Raw genomic sequence first — 17,862 nt, 5'->3', positions numbered from 1 at the left:
TCCTGACCTCTTGCACGCTGAGCTTGGCCATATGCTTCTTAAACTGAGCTTTCTCAAAGTCGATCTTTTGCTTCAGTTCAACGATGCGCTGGGCTATAGCTAGCTCTGAAGCAATGGCGCCATGGAAGGCAACACTGAGGCCAATCGGAAGTTGCAGATCTTCAAAGTTGAGGTTGGGCGTGACAAACCACTCATCAATGAAGTTATGGATGATTGCCACGTCAAAGAGAGGCAAATCATTGAAGATTTCTGCTTCTTCTTTGCTCTTGATTAGTTGCTCAAGAGCGTCATCTGCTAGATCTTCATCGCTGGACAGATCAATGGCATCGTTGCATAGAATAGCAGCAGCAATCAGTTCTTGGCTGGTGTGTTGCAGAGGCATCTTGACTTTCGAGGGCTTGGAGATGCGTGACAAATCTTCAGACTGCACACTATCTTCAGGAGGTGCAGTAGCCAGTGGCTTCGCCCGTGATATTTTTGGTGCTGAGGTAGGCTTTGATGCTTTAGGCTGCTTCAGTTTTTTGGCTTCGGCGGTGCAGGCGCTTCATCAGATTCAGCATCATCTGCAGGCTCATCCATGGCTGTCCCTTGAACCATGATATGAGTGATGAGACCGTCCAGGTTGTAGAAGGGCCCAACAAGATTGGGTTCAGCTTTGCGGGTGCCATCAGCACGGGGAGCAGAGGGACCAGGGTTGAAGTCTAGTCCTAATGACTTCTTGTTCTGCTTCGCTGAATTCTGGGCAAACTAGAAGTTGCGCTTGAACAGATTGTCGTCACGACACCATAGCAATGATGATGGGTCAGCATCCGCAGGCTGTGGTCCACGGACCATGCAGGGATAGAAGCCTTGTTCAATGGCTTCATCTCTGGACCTGGGTTGAAGATTTCTGTATAGGATGTCTCCCCATGGTCGCTTGATGGCATTCTTCTCAGCATATTCCTTGGTCACAAACCTGTACTTGAACCACTGTTCTGCCCAATATCGTCGAATCCATTGGATTCGTGTCTTGCGCTAATTGTAATCCTCTTCTGGATCTATCTTGTACAGCTCTGAGAGGTCATCGGGCAGATCTCTTGATGTTTCACCTTGACGCTTTCTGCCCACCCTTCCTTGCTGATTTCTCTGCAGCCATGAACTTTAAACTGAATGGCTTCAATACGTTCAAAGTCTTCAAAGGTTTTCGCTTGCTGGACAAACAGGAACTGGCTTCGGGAGAATTTATATGATGATGTAAGAATTCTGCAAATGAATGCAGACTATGAGAACCAAGGGATTCTCCCACGGACATGTACCTGTGATAGCATTAAGGTGCGAGGGAAGGGGAAGAGGTCATATGCATTCTCAGAAGATTTTGAAGATAAATCAGTTTAGAAGACATTGACCTCATCGTGCGAAGACATTCACTCATAGATAAGGAGTTGGTTCCAGATTTGTACGAATCCACGGATCAGTACAAGTGAGGAATCTAACTACTTTGTGAAGCATAAGTGAACATACTAGGCATATTATGAGATGCAGTATGAAATAGATCCAACTTGTGTGAACAGAAACTGCTTGTGGTAGAAAGTGACGAATCTATAGGATCAAAGGGGCCGTAAAAAGGAAGTTTTATTTACCACACAAAGAACTGCTAGACGGAGTGGTAGAGGAGGCCGAGCAGTTCGATCGTCCGTGCCCTAACTTGGCGACGGAGGACACCTACGGTGGTGGCAGAGAAGATGATGTCCGCAGCCGGCATGAAGACGGCGTCGGAGAGGTCACGGCAGCTAAGCGCTTCGTCGCCGACGTCGTCGAGGGCTAGCGGTGCCGCTAGGGTTTGAGCGAGAGTGGAAGAAAGGATAATGACTGTGGTGAGGCGTGTATTTATAGGGACAGGGACGACATAGTGTTATTACACAGGTGCCCCTGGCGATTCACATCTGAAGGACACGTGTCCATCATGCAACATATCGGAGGTTGTTCCACGTTCCCACGCATGCCGGGATTGTCGGGTGGTCGTTCCTACTTCTCCGGGTTTCATGTGAAGGAATTAGCATTGAACACAGACTTAATGTTTGTCTTTGTATCTTCTGCTGACAAGGACGCAGAGAAGACATTCGACAGTTTCAAGTGAATGCATATGATTTGGAGAGATAGAGTTTGAGATAGAAAGCATAGAGAGGTTAGGGTCCGATCACATTCACTTAGTTCAAAAGATTCAACAAGAAGACATAGCTATAAGTGAATGCTGTAGAGGACAGAACACTAGTATATATATGTATATATATATATATCTGTGTGAAAAAAGACAATCAAACCAACATAGTGAAGATAATCATGAGGACAAGTTGAGAATGAAGAAAAACAAAATGTGAAGACATAGCAAATGTAACGCCATGGGTAAAACACTTCAAACAGAAGAATTTGGTGGTGGCGTTACCCACCGTATAGGAAGTATTAGACCCAGACACGGCGCACAATTATCGTGGTGCTCCGAAGTCAAATTCCACATTAATGTATTCACACTTAGAATGTATGTCTTCATTGATTGAAGATATACTTTACTTCGTGTGTTGCACATCTAAGTCATCAATATGCATAAGTGTTAGGATGTGTGCCTGATCACAGGACATTTGAGGATTCCAAGATATTTAGCTCACACCGTAACTTGCAAAATCTCTTCTCATCCAAGGGCTTGGTGAAGATATCTGCCAATTGCTCTTCAGTGTTGACGTGTATGATATCAATATCTTCCTTCACAACATGATCTCTGAGAAAGTGATGACGAATTTCAATGTGCTTTGTCTTCGAGTGCTGAACTGGGTTGTTGGCAATCTTGATGGCGCTTTCGTTGTCGCAGTAGAGTGGCACTTGCTTCAGATGAATGCCATAGTCTTTGAGTGTTTGCTTCATCCACAGAAGCTGAGCGCAGCAAGATCCAGCAGCGATGTATTCAGACTTAGCAGTGGAGAGAGATAAACAGTTCTGCTTCTTTGAAGACCAACATACAAGTGATCATCCTAGAAAATGACATGTGCCTGATGTAGACTTGCAATCCACCTTGTCACCAGCATAATCAGCATCCGAGAATCCAACCAGATCAAATTCTGAGCCCTTTGGATACCATAATCCTAGAGTTGGGGTGTAAGCCAAATATCGAAGAATTTGCTTCACAGCTAAGTGATGCGATTCCTTTGGTGCCGCTTGGAATCGAGCACACATGCAAACACTAAGCATAATATCTGGCCTAGATGCACATAGATAAAGTAAAGAACCAATCATGGAGCGGTATACCTTTTGATCGAACTCTTTACCATTGTCGTCGGGACCCAGATGATGTTTGGCTGGCATTGGCATCGTGAAGCCTTTGCAGTCTTGCATACCAAACTTCTTCAGGCAATCTTTGAGATACTTCTCTTGAGATATAAAGATGTCGTTGCGTTGCTGAAGTATTTGAAGACCAAGGAAGAACTTCAGCTCACCCATCATGGACATCTGATATTGCTCTTGCATCATATATCCAAACTCTTCACTGTATTTCTGATTGGTGCAGCCGAAGATAATGGCATCCACATATATTTGGCACACAGACAGTTCACCATCATATGTCTTCGTGAAGAGAGTGGGGTCAAGGGAACCAGATTTGAAGCCTTTGCTCTTCAGGAAGTCTTTGAGTGTGTCATACCAAGCCCGAGGGGCTTGTTTGAGGCCATACAGTGCCTTGTTGAGCTTGTACACCATGTCAGGATGTTTTGAATCTTCAAAGCCAGGCGGTTGTGCAACATACACTTCTTATTCAATCTTGCCATTGAGAAAAGCGCTTTTCACATCCATTTGATATAGAAGTATGTTATGATGATTTGCATAGGCCAACAGTATGCATATGGCTTCAAGTCTAGCCACAGGAGCAAATATTTCATCGAAGTCAATCCCTTCAACTTGAGTGTATCCCTTGAGCAATGAGACGAGCTTTGTTTCTGACAACTTGACCATGCTCATCTTGCTTGTTGTGATATATCCGTTTGGTGCCTATTATATTGTGCTTCCGAGGATCAGGACGCTTAACTAGTTCCCATACATTATTCAGCTCAAATTGTTGAAGCTCTTCTTGCATAGCTTGAATCCATTCAGGTTCCATGAAGGCTTCTTCAACTTTCTTGGGTTCTGTTATTGAGACGAATGCGAAGTGCCCACAGAAATTTGCTAGTTGTGTTGCCCTTGAACGAGTGAGTGGACCTGGAGCATTGATGCTATCAATTATTCTCTCAATCTGCACTTCATTTGCAACACGAGGATGTACAGGACGAAGATTTTGCTCTTGCTGATCATTGTCATTGTTAGAGGGATTGTCTTCAGGCTGAGCATTGTCTTCAGGTTGATCAGGTGCGGAGATGATAAGTTCCTCTTCAGGTTGAGCTTCAGAAGGTATGATTTCTCCAGTTCCCATAAGTTTGATTGATTCACTGGATGGAACTTCATCTAGCACATTTGGCAGGTGCTCTCTTTATGAGCCGTTAGTCTCATCGAACCGCACATCCACTGTTTCAACCACTTTATAATGAAAGAGATTGAAGACTCTATAGGAGTGCGAATCCTTTCCATATCCAAGCATAAAACCCTCATGTGCTTTTGGTGCAAATTTTGAAGTGTGATGTGGATCCTTGATCCAGCACCTGGTGCCAAATACTTTGAAGTAACTGACATTTGGCTTCTTGCCAGTAAGGAGCTCATAGGATGTCTTGTTCAGAAGCTTGTGAAGATAAACACGGTTGATGATATGGCATGCAGTGTCAATGGCTTCAGGCCAGAATTTTCTTGGAGTCTTGTATTCATCAAGCATCGTCCGAGCCATCTCAATAAGTGTTCTGTTCTTGCGTTCGACGACGCCATTCTGCTGTGGCGTGTACGGAGCTGAGAATTCATGTGTGATGCCCAAAGTATCAAGATATGTATCTAGGCCAGTGTTCTTGAATTCAGTGCCATTGTCACTTCTGATGTGCTTTATCTTGGCGCCATAGTTGTTCATTGCTCGATTGGTGAAGCGTCTGAAGACATCCTGCACTTCAGTCTTGTAAAGGATTATATGCACCCAAGTATATCTTGAATAATCATCAACAATGACAAAGCCATAGAGACAAGTAGTAGTAGTAAGAGTTGAGTAATGAGTGGGACCGAAAAGATCCATGTGTAGCAGTTCTAAGGGTTGAGTCGTTGTCATGATTGTCTTCGAGGGATGCTTGGCCCTCGTCATCTTTCCTGCTTCACAGGCACCGCATAAGTGATCCTTCTTGAACTTGACGCCCTCGATGCCTATGACATGCTTCTTCCTTGCAAGGGTGTGGAGGTTCCTCATGCCAGCATGCCCTAGCCTTCGATGCCAGAGCCAGCATTCATAAGCTTTTGCTAGAAGACATGCTGCAAGTTGTGGTCCTGCTGAGAAATCTACCATGTACAAATCATCTTTCCGATACCCTTCAAACACTAGAGATTTGTCAGATTCCATTAGTACAAGGCAATGGTATTTTCCAAACATCACAATCATGTTTAAATCGCAAAGCATTGAGACAGACATTAAGTTGAAACCAAGGGATTCAACAAGCATGACTTTATCCATGTGTTGATCCCTTGAGATTGCAACTCTACCTAGACCCAATATCTTGCTTTTACCAGTGTCAGCAAATGTGATGTGACTTTTGCCAGATGGACGTAAAGTTGAGTCCATGAGAAGGCTTCGCTTGCCAGTCATGTGATTTTTACACCCACTATCAATAATCCATTCTGAAGCAGCTGGTGTTGTACCCTACAGTGCAGTTAGGGGGATAGGCTTCACGAAGAGAATTGTGAAGCAAAAACATTTGATGAACCAGTGGATTATTAAAGCTTAGATCGAGATTAGGACTGATAGGGCAAGTTGCGAGCGATTCAGGAACAAAGTACATGATAAGACCATTTGGGCATTTGATCTTGCGCCCTACAAGATGTTTAAGGTCCCCAGCAATAGTGTCAGACGATTTTGGTTTTCAGCTGGAGACCTTTCCCTGCAAAAGAGAGTTAAGCTTTCTTAGCCACCCACATCTTCAGGGGTGGCTTCGAAGCAATAAGTCTAAGTGCAGCATCTGAGAACTTTGGCTTTGGAGCCCTAGCAAAAAGTCTTGCAGGTGGACAATAGTACTCATAAGAATAAGCAGAATAGTTCTTGGTCTTATGAACATGGCGGTTTGATGGACCTCGCTCATATTCATAGGCCTGAGCATGGCTTCCCTGCAAAACATTTGCGTTAGTGTGACTCGGGTGAGTCCTCTGTCTGTATGAAGCCTTTGGACCGTATGGAGCCTGTGGTCTGGGGTTTGTCTTCTTCACTTGTGGTGTCATGATGACATTCATAGGGAGATTCTCCAAACACCTTTTCGGCACCCAGATCTTCTTCATAGGCGGTCCATTCCTGCAGTTAGTACCAATATACCTGGCAAACACTTCACCATTCTGATTCTTAAACAGTTTATAGTTTGCATCAAAGGATTCATCAATAACAATGGGGTTAGCACAAGTGAAGCTAGATAGGGTGGATGGATCTGCTGAAGGTTCCTTTGCAGCAACCCATGTGGTTTTGGGGTACTGCTCAGGTTTCCAGTAAGAGCCATCAGTAATAGCAGTGGTATCCTCAGCAGAGGGGTTAGTTACCACATCAACAGTTGAAGATAGTGCAATAGTGGCAGCAGTAGAACAATTAGCAACAGAAGTAGAGTTATCACGCTCAAGGCATTTAAGACATGGTGGTTCAAATCCTTCCTGAGCTGAACTGATCTGTTCGGCGCGAAGTGACTCGTTTTTCTTTTGAAGACCTTCATGAGTCGTTCTCAATTTCTCGAGTTCTTCATGAGTTGTTGAGAGTGTTTCATGACGACTTTCAAGTTCCTCATACTTAATATGTAGATTTTTTATGTCTTCAATTAAGGACTGAGATCGAGTCATTTTAGCGTCCAACAGGTCATCGCTTTTGTCTAACAGTTTTTGAATATGTTCCATAGCTTTCTGTTGTTTAGTGACAAGGGAAGCAAGTTTTGCATAGTTGGGTCCAAATTCATCACCAGATTCATCATCACTAGATTCAGATAGATAGCATTCAATTACCTTAGCATCATTTGCCATAAGGCATGATGCAGAAGATGATGATTCTGGTTCGAATGTCATCGCTTTGAGAGACTCCTTAAAGTCCTCGAACCGAGGATCATGACGAGTTCGATGACCCACATAGACCTCACAGAGACGGTCCCAGATGAGCTTCACATGATTGAGATGCATGATATTCCTAAACTGATTTTGAGATAGACAGGAGCAGATGACGTCCTTTGCCGTGAGGTTGAGAAGAGTGTACTTGCGAATGTCATCAGCTTCCGCCATCTTGCATAGATCGGTCAGACCAATCTCAGTGACGGTCCATAGCTCGTTGTTTGTTGCCATGAGGCGCTTCTTCATCATGGCCTTCCACTTGGGATACTCGTGACCGTCAAAGATGGGGCATGAAACAGTCTTCATACCTGTGGTCGACATAACTAAAACTCCAGGCGGTTAAACCAAAATCACACAGAACAAGGGAGTACCTTGCTCTGATACCAATTAAAAGTGTGTTATATCGACTAGAGGGGGGGTGAATAGGCGATTTTTATGAAAGTCTTCAAACATGGAAGTTTCGAAGACAAATGATAGAAATGAACCTATTACCATGCAGCGGAAGGTAGACTACACTAGGTAGACCATAGTCAAGCATTCAATGAAGTGAAACCACAATGACTAATAGCAGCTAGGCAGTAAGGATCAAGTACACAGTGAAGACAAATAGATAAAGCAAATAGGCACTAACTTCACAAGAGCCAACTGTAAATAAAGAGATGGGAAGGATAGAACCAGTGTGCGTGATGAAGACAAAGGTTTGGTAGACCAGTTCCAACTGCGGTGACAGTTGTACGTCTGGTTAGGGCGGATAGGTATTTAAACCTGAGGACACTCAGTCCCAGACACTTAGTCCTGAACACGCAGCTTAGGACACTTAGTCCTCACCGTATTTCCCTTGAGCTAAGGTCACACAGACCTCGCCCAATCACTCTGGTAAGTCTTCAAGGTAGACTTCCAAACCTTCACAGACTTCGTTCACCGGCGATCCACAATGACTCTTGGATGCTCAGAACGCGACGCCTAACCGGCTGGAGGATTCACAGTCCTCAAGTGTAATAAGTCTTCAGATCACACAGACAAGAAGACTTAAGTGATGCCTAACACTCTTTGGCTCTGGGTGGTTAGGGCTTTATCCTCTCAAGGAATTCTCTCTCAAAGGCTTCGAGGTGGGTTGCTCTCAAACGACAAAAGCCGTACTTTAACTCTGAGCAGCCAACCGTTTATGGTTGTAGGGGGCGGGCTATTTATAGCCACTAGGCAACCCGACCTGATTTGTCCAAAATGACCCTGGATCACTAAGGAACTGACACGTGTTCCAACGGTCAGATTTCAAACACACACGACAACTTTACTTGGGCTACAAGCAAAGCTGACTTGTCCAACTCTGAACAAGATTCGCTCTCATAGTCTTCACTCGAAGACATAGGATTTTGGTTAAGAATCACTTCAGTCATTCTGACTGGTTCTCTTGGACCCCACTTAACAGTAGGTGGTTCCTATGACTCAACAAAGAAGAAAAAGAACTACGAAAGATCTAGGTCTTCGCGCTCCATAGTCTTCATGCGATGTCTTCTCTTGTCATAGTCTTCAATGTGAATGTCTTCACATACCACCTTTGACTTCAGTGTCTTCATACATTTTTAGGGGTCATCTCTGGTAGGAAAACCGAATCAATGAGGGACTTCTATCTGTGTTATCCTGCAATTCTCACAAACACATTAGTCCCTCAACTAGGTTTGTCGTCAATACTCCAAAACCAACTAGGGGTGGCACTAGATGCACTTACAGCATTGCTCATCCACATCGGATCTACTCCACGAGAGAGACCACGGCCCCTCTTCAGAGAAGATCCCTTTGGATTCAAGACCTCCTTGCAGAGAAGAACCTCAAGACCTCCTCACGGATAAGACCGGCTACCTTTGTATCGTCCCTAGTTGACCGTGGATCGTGTGATCTCTTATGTACTCGAGGATCTAGCATATGTGTGACTATTTCTTGTTGGTTTAGTGTTTCCCCTTGTGTTTCCCCTCGTGTGTCCCCTCGTGTTCTTCGTGTTCATCGCGGGATCCGCTCCTTTCGTGAAAGACCGGGCGATTAGGGTTCTACCCTACATCATCTCGGTATCTAGAGCCACGTTGATCACGATTTCAGAGCCTCTCCATTTTGTTTCTAGCCTAGTTTTTGTTGATTTTGTCCCTAATTCAAAAATAGCCCCAATTTTTGTGTGATTTGTTGGGGTGTTGAAATTTTGTTGGATTTTATCCGTGGATTTGCTTTACCTTGAGTGGATCTAGATTTTCCCCCTTTCCCCACCTTTTCCATCCACGAAATCGGCCGAATTTGACCTCTTTCACCTCATCTACCCCGCCCACGTGTAGTTCATCCCGTGCCCGAATTTTTGCTCAGGCACCGGACGTCCGACTGTCTCCGGACGTCCGACGACCGGCCCATCCCGGATGTCCGATGAAACCTGATGAAACTGAATTTTCTTCAGTTTTGGTCACCACCACCGCTCCACTTCCGCATACGCATTACCTCCACCTATACACCATCACCACTTCTGCATACCACCACCATTGCTTACCCGTTTTGCATCCTGACACGTGTTGCCACTTCGAGATTTGAGAATTTGAGTTACGGTTTCGTGTCCTATTGTGTTTCGACTATTTAGGTACGGTTCGACATCAACATCACCGCCGCTCATCTTCGCCACGGACGCGTCATCAACAAGGACCAACTCGACTACATCTTGGTATTCGTGCCACAAGTTTGACACCATACCGTAAGCAAGAAGCGGTAACCTCACCTTGGTATTGGACATATCATTCTTGCCATTACATTGATAGGCATCATAGCCTTACTCCTTTGCGTCGCTTACCCATCGAGACTAGCTTTGAGTATTGCCGGCAACGAGACTTGTGCACATTAGTGATCATACTTCCCATAGCATACATACATCATTGGTGCATATCTTGGTATCATCTCTTGTGTCACAAGGTTGTCATCGCATACACAATTGCTATCTTGGTTCGTGAAGCATTGCATGAGAAAAGAGCTCAAACAACAAAGAGCCAAACAAGATTTTAAGCAAAAGGGAAAGATAAGCAAAGAGCTTTTAAGCAAGAACCATAGCATCATACAACATTAAGATTGTCATACTAGATCATCTTGGATCATAGCTTCGAAACACCATACATAGATCATACTTGGGATAGAAGTCGTTGCATTTTTGCCTAGTAGGTTGTGCACAAGTCTTTTATCCACCTATGGTGCAATCGTGCTAGCGTATCTCTAGTGTTGTGCAACAAGAGCATTTTTGTGGATTCCACATTTTGGCTCACCCTTGGTTGCACGACCCCACTTATCTTTTTGCGTGTGTGTTTCCGTGTACCGTATATTGCTTGGTCTACTTGTTGCATTGAAAACTTGTGAATCTTTTCCAACATTATTGAATCTCACTTACAATTGCATCAAATTTTGTGCCACCATCCTAACCAAGCTCCACCATAAGCTTTTACTTGTGTAGGTGTGAGAAACCGACAAGAATTAGTACCAATTGTGCTATTTCCTTGTCCACATTGGAGTGATCATTGATCCACCTTCAACTTCGGTCAAGGTACATTTGGTATATGTTCTTCTCTTTCTACCACTCACATTTTTCTCTTGGAATGATGGATAGGCCAAGTACTTCTACCAACCCACTCTTCATTGAGCACGACGACGACATGAACTCCTACGTCACCAAGAGCCACCTCTTTGGTGAACAACGTGCTTTGCATCAAGAGAAACAAGCAATGAGTGAACGCATCGATAACCTCGCCGCCGACTTGCGACTCTCCGAGCAACGCACAAGGGACTACTTAGACCACACGCTCGACGATCACAAGCAAGAGAACAACGCAAGCATGGATGAGATTCGTGCTTTGTTGCTCAACTGCTCTTCTTCCACTTCGTCCTCATCAAGACGGAGCCGCTCAAGTCGACACTCCGACTTCACCCTCTCCGACTCAAGTACACCAACATCAAACACTCCTCGACGTGCCGCGCGCAACGATCGTCAAGCAAGCCTCAATCCTCTACGCGACACCAACTCACCGACAACGTCAAACCCAAGAGGCTTTTGCGCTAGCACGAGAATGGCAGTGACAATGCCAACATGAAGAGGAAGAGCGAGCGCGTCTACACCAAGATGCACAAGATGCCGAGGCACAACGCCAAGAACAACAAATCTGTGAAGCTCAAGCACTTGAGGCGCAACGTGCCCTCCAAGATTCAAGTCAAGTCGTAGCCAACCGAGGCCGACAAGTTGGTGAACATGAAGAAGCACTTCGCGAAGAAGCTCACAAACGAAGATTTCAAGCTCGCATGCAACGTCAAGCTCGACAAGTTCCTCCACAAGCTCGCCAAGGACATCAAGTTCACCAAGAGCATGAAGACAATAGGAATCCTCCATGACAAGAGCAACACGAAACCTCCTCGCCAAGAGCACAACGAGTTTGACCATCATCAACAAAATGGGCGTCATCATCCCCGACCCCAACACAATGAAGATCAACGCTACGGCAAGCTAAAGTTCACCATGCCCAAGCTCAATGGAAGCAACAACCACGAAGAGTACCTTTCATGGGCATTGAAGGTCGACAAAATCTTCCATTTGCACAACCATGAAGAAGAGAAGAAGACCGCGATGGCATCCCTTGAGTTCCAAGACTATGTCCTTATTTGGTGGGAACAAGTCATCGAGCACCGTGAGGCAAGAGGTGAGCCACCCATCACTACTTGGGCGCAAATGAAGGATGTCATGAGAGCACGCTTCGTGCCAACCTACTACAACCACGACCTCTTCAAGAAACTTGAACTACTCAAGCAAGGAACCAAGAGCGTTGAAGAGTACTATAAGGAGATGGAGATTGCCATGATACGAGCCAATGTCACGGAAGATGATGAGAAAACTATGGCACGTTTCTTGAATGGACTCAATCATCCTATCAAGAAGATCGCCGACTTCCAACCATACTCGAACCTCATCGAGCTAGTGCATCAAGCTACCAAAGCGGAATGTCAAGTGCAAGACGATTTCAAGTATGCCAAGTTCTCATCCAAGTCATACGGCTTCTCCAACACCCAAGCTTCAGCGACTCCAACACCGTCTACCAAGCCTTCTACAAGCAACATCGACAAGTCGAACCACAAGAAAGGTTCGTCAACCCCAAGTCATCCTCCTACAACGAGCAACTTCAAGCCACGAGCTTCATCATCATCAACCCCCACCGATGAGACCGTCAAGACAAGTTCCTTAAAATGCTTCACATGTAGAGGCCGAGGCCACAAGTCCTATGAGTGCACCAACAAGCAGACCATGATCCTCAACGATGAAGACACTTATGACTCAATGAGTGAAGGAGAAATGGAAGCCCTTGAGCAAGTGGCCATACACCAGCAAGTGAACGAATAAGAACGGAACAAGTCTTTTGCGATGAAGACTCAAGTCCCGCTCTCGTTGTCTCCAAGGTCTTGACTCTCCAACATCAACAAGAAGAAGACCAAAGATGCCACATATTCCACACCACGACCGACATCAATGGAAGATCTGTCATGGTCATCATCGATGGAGGGAGTTGTCATAACCTCGCAAGTGAAGAACTTTGCTCCAAGCTCCAATTGCACAAGACAAAGCATCCACACCCCTACAAAGTTCAATGGCTTAGCGACTCCGACACTATCCAAGTTGAGCATCGAGTACAAGTCTCCTTCAAAATTGGTGCCTACGAAGACACTTTGGAGTGTGACGTTGTTCCAATGACCGTTTGCCACCTTCTTCTTGGACGCCCAAGGCAATTTGATAGAGGTGTCATCCACAACGGCCGAATGAACCACTACATCTTCAAGATGAAAGGAAAGGAGGACGTACTTCGTCCCATGTCTCCAAGCCAAGTGATCACTGACAAGCAAGCCACCCATCATGGAGAGAATAGTGAGAGAGCGAGCCACCAAAAAGAGAGTGAGCACCACAAGCCCAAATCGAGCGCCTCCACGATGAGTGAAAAGAAGAACTTAGTCCTATTTGCCACCAAAAGTGAGATAAGAGGAGTGTGTGAGAACCCATCAAGTGTCCTACACTATGTCCTTTTGTGCAAGGACAATGTACCAAACGCTAACACCTCTCACGCTCTACCTTTAGTGTTATCTTCTCTTTTGCAGGAATTTCAAGATATTTTCTCCGACGAGCTACCTCCGGGACTACCTCCACTACGAGGCATCGAGCACCGCATCGACCTCATCCCCGGAGCACCTCTTCCGAACAAATCTCCCCACCGCGTCAACCCTGAAGAAACCAAAGAAATACAAAGGCAAGTACAACATCTCATAGACCATGGACATGTGCGTGAAAGTTTGAGCCCTTGTGCCGCCCCGTTCATTCTTGTGCCAAAACGAGACGGTAGCTTCCGCATGTGCTCCGATTGTAGACCTATCAATGCTATCACCGTTCGCTATAGGTATCCCATTCCATGCCTTGATGATATGCTTGATGAACTTAGTGGTGCCACTATATTCTCCAAGATTGATCTTAAAAGTGGTTACTATCAAATCCGCATACAAGAGGGTGATGAATGGAAAACCGCTTTCAAAACCAAGTTTGGGTTATATGAGTGGTTAGTCATGCCTATGGGTCTATCGGAAGCACTGTGTACTTTTATGCATCTTATGAATCATGTCTTTCGCCCTTACATTGGTGTGTTTGTTGTGGTCTACTTCGATGATATCCTTGTTTATAGCAAATTTCTTCAAGATCATATCACCCATGTTCGAACCGTTTTGCAAACTCTTCGAAACGAGCGTCTCTATGCTAACATGGAAAAGTCCCTTTTTGGCATTGATAAGCTCGTTTTCTTGGGTTTTGTTGTATCTTATAAGGGTGTTCATGTTGATGACTCCATGATTAACGCTATTAAAACTTGGCCACAACCAACCAACTTGCATCAAGTGCGTAGCTTTCTTGGCCTTGCGGGTTTCTATCGTCGCTTTGTGAAATATTTTAGCACCATTGCTTCGCCTTTGCATGCTTTGAGCAAGAAAAATGTGCCTTTTGTTTGGGGACCATCCCAAGATACCGCTTTCAATGAGCTTAAGAATTTGCTTACTCATGCTCCCGTGCTTGCTTTACCCAACTTTGACAAGCCCTTTGAGATTCATTGCGATGCTAGTGGTAATGGCATAGGAGGTGTGTTAACGCAAGAGAAGCGCCCCGTAGCTTACTTTAGTGAGAAACTCTCCGGAGCGCAACTCAATTACCCCATCTATGACAAAGAGCTATATGCTTTAGTGCGAGTTTTGCACGAGTGGGAACACTATCTTCGTCCTCATGAATTTATCATTCATATCGATCATGAAACGTTCAAGTACCTTAAGGGACAAACCAAGTTGAACAAGCGTCATGCTAAATGGAGTGAATTTATTGGGTCTTTTCCTTATATCATCAAGTACATTAAAGGTAAGGACAATATTGTGGCGGATGCCCTTTCCCGCATATGCATGCTTGTTACTCAACTAGAATTGGATGTTATTGGCTTTGAGCACATAAAAGACTTGTATGATCATGATACTACTTTTGCTACCCCTTATGCCAAATGTTCGACGCATACATCTTGGGAACGCTATTACATAAAAGATGAATATCTTATGAGAGCTAACAAGCTTTGCATCCCCGAGTCTTCTCTTTGTTTGTTGCTTTTGAAGGAATCTCATGGAGGAGGACTAATGGGACATTTTGGATGCGACAAGACTTTTGCTACGCTCTCCAAGAACTACTATTGGCCTAAGATGTTTCGCGCTGTCAACCGCTTCACCAACCGATGCACTACATGTCACAAAGCTAAGTCTAAAGCTCAATCCCATGGCCTTTGCATGCCTCTCCCAATTCCATACCAACCGTGGGAAGACATTAGCATGGATTTTGTACTTGGATTGCCTAGGACTAGAAATGGAAAGGATTCGGTATTTGTCGTTGTGGACCGATTCTCTAAGATGGCACATTTCATTCCTTACAACAAGATAGACGATGCTTCACATGTTGCCAATCTCTTTAGTAGGGAAATATTGTGTCTACATGGCATGCCAAAGACGATCGTCTCGGACCGCGACGTCAAATTCCTAAGCTACTTTTGGAAGACCCTATGCGCCAAGCTCGGAATCAAGCTACTCTTTTCCACGGCGTATCATCCACAAACCGACGGCCAAACGGAGGTGACCAACCGCACACTCTCCGCTCTACTTCGCGTGCTCATCAAGAAAAACATCAAGGAGTGGGAGGAGTGCCTACCTATCGCCGAGTTTGCCTACAACCGAGCAAGACACTCAACAACCGGCAAGTCCCCCTTTTGAGGTCGTCTACGGATTCAACCCATTGTCCCCATTGGACATTCTCCCTCTACCACTACAAGAGCACATCAATTTGGATGCAAGTGCACGTGTGACCCATCTCAAGAAGGTGCATGAAGATACAAGGCACACCATCGAGCGCCAAGTGCAACGACTTGCGACCAAGCTCAACATCAACAAGCAACCCATGGTATTCGACATTGGTGATCTTGTGTGGCTACACCTTCGCAAAGACTGCTTCCCCACCAAACGCAAGTCCAAGCTTCTACCTCGAGCAGATGGACCCTTCAAGGTGCTCGCACGCTATAACAACAACGCTTACAAGATCGACCTCCCGCGCGACAAGTACAACGTGAGCGACATCTTCGATGTCAAGGACCTTTCGCCCTACCATGGTGATGAAGATTTTGATCCGAGGTCGGATCGTCCCCGAGGGAGGGGAGATGATGCGGAGCATCCCAAGGTCATCCCCATGGACCTACCTACGTCTCCTACGACACCACTTGGACCAATGACAAGAGCCCGAGCGAAGGCTATCGAAGATAAGGTGAACTCACTCCTCTTCGAACTACCTCCTTCCACGCATGAGAATTGGCTACTACCTCAAGTGGAAACCCTATGTGTGATCAGGTGCTTGGAGGAAAGCCACGGACCAACTACACTCAACGGACAAGACGGTGAGGACGCCAAGTCCATTGGGCAAGAAGAAGCTACAGGCTCTGGACGACTGACTAGGGCCGGACGTCCGACGATCTCCAGGCTCCGGACGTTCGACCCAGACCGGACGTCCGACACACCCACACCTGAGCCAAAACTACGGATTTTCAAAGCCACCCGGACGATCGACCCCGACCGGACATTCGACCGAAGCACACCCGAGCCGAATCTACGGACGTCCGTCGAGCACCGGACGTCCGGACCCTCATGAGCCTCTGGACGGCCGGTGCCTCCCGGACGTCCGACGCCTGTGTGCTGTTATGTGTTGGACCGCAGCCCATGTACCCCCCACTTCGTCCCCTTTTGCACTAAGACTATAAATAGACCTCCTATTCCTTCTAGCTAGGGTTAGCATTGGTTTAGCTCATATTAGAGATAGAGCATTGCTCATCCACATCGGATCTACTCCACGAGAGAGACCGCGGCCCCTCTTCGGAGAAGATCCCTTTGGATTCAAGACCTCCTTGCGGAGAAGAACCTCAAGACCTCCGCACGGAGAAGACCGGCTACCTTTGTATCATCCCTAGTTGATCGTGGATCGTGTGATCTCTTATGTACTCAAGGATCTAGCATATGCGTGACTAATTCATGTTGGTTTAGTGTTTCTCTCATGTCCCCCCTTGTGTTTCCCCTCGTGTGTCCCCTCGTGTTCTTCGTGTTCATTGCGGGATCCGCTCCTTTCGTGAAAGATCGGGCGATTAGGGTTCTACCCTACATCAAACAAGTGTAATCATATCCCAAACATAAATTCCAAGCATACCATTCAAACAATCAATTTGATCCCATAAGAGTTTCCCTTTTTGAGTCAAGCGATAATAACTAAAGTATTCACGTTGATCCAATGTGTCTCCCATTATCAAATTGAATGGGGTTTTCTCAAGATTATCAAAGTAGTGTTTAATATTTTCCACATAACGAGCATCGAGGGTTTTAGGAGGTTCCCCATCTCCATGAGTAGCAAGTACAACTATTTTTTGGTATTTCGTGTTCCATATCCATAACTAAAGATAGAGAACAACTTAGAACAGAAAATAAGATCTACTTAGTGATAAAGCAAACAAGCACACACGAGAATATTCAACCCACGCTATTGCTCCCCGGCAATGGCACTAGAAATAGGTCTTGATAACCCACAAGTATAGGGGATCAATTGTAGCTTTTCGATAAATAAGAGTGTCGAACCCAATGAGGGGCTAAAGGTAGGATTTATATTCCCTTCAAGTTCTATCGACCACCGATACAACTCTATGCACACTTAACGTTTGCTTTACCTAGAACAAGTATGAAACTATTTTGTAGGTGTAGGGATAAGTTTGCAAGGATAACACTAGAGGTACTTAGCGAGAATAAATCTACGAGTAATTTGCAAGATCATAAAAGTTAGTTGTTTAGTAGAAAGCTTTTTGTAACACAAGATAAGGATTTTGTCCTTGGGCAGTCGATAACTAGACCGGTAATCATTATTGCAATTTTATATGAGGGAGAGCATGAGCTAACATATTTTCCATACTTGGATCATATGCACTTATGATTGGAACTCTAGCAAGCATCCACAACTACTAAAGATCATTAAGGTAAAGCCCAACTATAACATTAAGTATCAAACCCTCT

Source organism: Triticum dicoccoides, chromosome 5A (assembly GCF_002162155.2).
Source record: "Triticum dicoccoides isolate Atlit2015 ecotype Zavitan chromosome 5A, WEW_v2.0, whole genome shotgun sequence".
NCBI classification, from domain to species: Eukaryota; Viridiplantae; Streptophyta; class Magnoliopsida; order Poales; family Poaceae; genus Triticum; species Triticum dicoccoides.
Note: the sequence above shows the minus strand (reverse complement) of the source record.